Consider the following 3,424-nt stretch of genomic DNA (forward strand, 5'->3'; position numbering starts at 1 on the left):
CAGTTGCTTTCTATAGGCCAGTAACAGCCAAGATAGAGGCTATAAGGACACAACTCGCTTTACCATAGCCACAAAGAAAATGGCATACCTAGGAATATAACTCAGAAAAGAGGTGAAGGACCTCTATAAATCAAGTCAGGAAAACCTAAGAAAGGAAATAGCAGAGGACTTTAACAAATGGAAGAACATACCATGCTCATGGATGGAAAGAATCAAGTTGTTAAAATGTCTATACTTCCCAGAGCAATCTACTGATTCAACGTCATCCCTATTAAAATACCAACATCCTATATTCAAGACTTGGAAGATTATGGTTCTTTTACAGTATTCACTAAGGATTTCTTGAATTTCTTAGGGTGTTTGTTGTTATTTTGGCTTGATTATTTTTGATTAATGATATCAGGAATTTTATTCTTCTTCTGTTTAGGCCAGCCAAAAGTATTTCAATTTTATTAACCTTTTGTAAGAACCAACTTTTTGATTCATTGATCTTTTAAATAATTCTTTTGTTTTCAATTTCATTGAGCTGTGCCCTAATGTTGGTTGCATCTTTTCTTCTGGTGGGTTTCGGGTTGTAATATTTTTTCCCTTTCCAATTGCTTGGCATTTCTTTGTAAGTTGTTGACTTCCTGTCTTTGCATTCTTTTGAGGAAGGCTTGCACCACTATAAATTTTCCTCTTAGGACTGCTTTTGCATTATCCCATATGTTCTGATAATTCAGGTCTTCATTGACATTTTCTTCCAAAAATGTGGCAATTTCCTGCTTAATCTCATCTATGACCCAGCTATCATTCAGCATAAGGTTATTTAGTTTCCATGTCTTGTTATGAGTATGTAGATTCCTGTTATTTATGAGTTTAGTTTTTATTGCGTGATTATTCAAGAAAATAGAAAGAATAATTTCTGTACATCGAAATTTGCTGACTTTGGACTTGTGACCTAAGATGTGATCAAATTTGGAGGAATGTCCATGGGCTGATAAGAAGAACGTGTATTCAGTTTTCTTAGGATGAAATGCTCTATAGATGTCTCTTAAATTCAATAGTTGTATGATGAAGTTTGAGTCCAAAATTTCTTGGCTTAGTTTCTGATTGGAAGGCCTATCCTGTACTGCCGAATGTGTGTTAAAATCTCCAACTATTATGGTGCTGGAAGATATTAAATTACTGATGTCTGTTAGGGTCTCCTTTATAAATTGAGGAGCATTCTGGTTGGGCACAGAAATGTTCACTATTGATATCTCATCATGTTGAGTGTTCCCTTTAGCAAATATGCAGTGGCCATACTTATCTATGTATACTTTTGTTGGTTTAAAGCCTAGCGTATCTGCAAATAAAATTGCCACCCCTGTTTTTTTCTGATTTCTGTTGTCCTGGATTGCAGATGTGCATCTCTTTGCCCTGAGTCTTTATTTATCCTTGAAAGTAAGATGAGATTATGGTATGCAGCAGATATCTGGCCTGAGATTTTGTATTCATTCAGTCAACCGCTGCCGCTCAAGAGGACAGTTTAAGCCGTTCACATTAATCAAGAGTGATAAGCCTGGTAGTATTTTGTGCATCAAGTTTTTCAAAATCCCAGGGGAAATTTTGAATCTTTTTATCACTGTGGAGATTGGGTTTGGGTCAAGAATTTCAGAGTGAGTTTACTGTGGTGGTAGAGCATTGTGATGGACATTATGGAGCAAGGGTCTGAGGATTTCTTGAAGAGCTGGTTTGGTTACGGCAAAATTCTTCAACATGCATATGTCATTAAAGTATTGAACTTCTCTGTCGTAAGTAAAGTTCCAATTAGCTGGATGCAGGATTCTGGGCTGAAAGTTGCTTTGTTTTAGATTGAAGGTCAATGACCATCCTCTTCTGGCTTGAAAATTTCAGCAGACATATCTGCAGTCATTCTAATATTCTTTCTTTTGAAGAATATGATTTTCTTACATCTGGATGCTTACAGGATTTTCTCCTTCGTATGAACTTGGGTGAAGATAATTGCAATGTGTCTAGAAGATGCTTTATTTAGTTGGAGTGAGTCATGTTGAGGATCTGAAATTGTGTGCTGTCTGAATTTCAGTGTCTCTTGAAATGCTTGGGAAGTTCTCCTCAATTATCTCTTGGAGTAGAGTATGTGTGCCTTTCAGAAGACCATCCTCTTCTCCTTCAGGGATTCCTAGGAGGCAAATGTTTGCTCTTTAGGAGTGGTCCCACAATTCTCTCAGGGAATGATCCATTTTTACTCTCCCCTTCTATTCCTCTTGGAGCATTTGAAGGCATTGAAAAGCTTTGTCTTCAATTTCACAGATCCTTTCTTCAGCCTTCTCCATACTGTTACTACAGGATTCTACTGTATTTCTCAGAAATTTGAGTTTACGTTCTTGCCTCAACGTGTCAAAAGTCTTTGAATTCAATTAATCCTTGAGACAACTTTTGAGATGCTCCTTGAATTTCTAATTCCATTTTGCCCTTCATTTTGTTAGGTTTTTTTTTTTTTTATGAGCATCATAAATTGGTAGTTATTTATTTGTTCATTTAGTCTTTGTACATAGATCATAAATACATTTATTCCATTTTCAGTGCGGTGATATTTGTATAAATTGGAGTGCTTAAATCATACATTCTGTTAGTTTTATTTGCCTTCCAATTCTGAATTCCTTTCTGACATATCTGCCATTTCTTTATGAATGGGATCATCTCTTGTTTATCCTTTGTCATTCCTTGAGGGAGTTAATCTACTCTGATTATTCATGTTGTCAGGGTTATTCTGCTGATTCCACACCATAATTATTGTCCACCCTTTGCATAGAGAAGCTGGCAAGGAGAAATTGAATTCAGGGCTCCTGGAGTTGTAATTGCCCAACCCTTTACAAAAGCACTGGGATTGGTGCTTGTGGCTTTTCCCTTAGAGCTGCACAAAGGCCCAATTCAGAACTAGAGCCTGAACTCCGGGGACCTGCTTGTTACGGTGGGTCCAGGCTGTCTGACATTCAGCTAGTCTCTGCCCAAACCTACTGAGTGGCTGTGGGCTGAAATCTCAGCTGTGAAGATATATAGGCCACTAAGACACCCCACCCCAACCCAGAGGTGAGAATTAACAGGGTAGAATCCCACACTATCACAACAACACAACCAGGGTACAACCTTGGTGGGTCCCGGGTAATCGGCCCAGGTCAAGAGTACCAAACCCATTGTTCCAGTCAACACAAACACCATCTTGGTGAGAGAGTTCAAAAGGTCTTCAACATCTAGGAAGAGGAACTCCAAGGGCAGGTCAATTTGAGGGGGTTGTGACAGACTGTGGAGCTAGCATGAATACCAGGGGAGTGCTGCAAGTGTCCCAAGTAGTGCTGTCAGTCTGCAGTACCACTATCTACAGGTCACTGGAGTGGGAAGGGAGCTGGACGGTGTTGCTGCCTGCTGCCAGCTGCAAGGA

The sequence above is a fragment of the Nycticebus coucang genome, chromosome Y, assembly GCF_027406575.1.
Source record: "Nycticebus coucang isolate mNycCou1 chromosome Y, mNycCou1.pri, whole genome shotgun sequence".
NCBI classification, from domain to species: domain Eukaryota; kingdom Metazoa; phylum Chordata; class Mammalia; order Primates; family Lorisidae; genus Nycticebus; species Nycticebus coucang.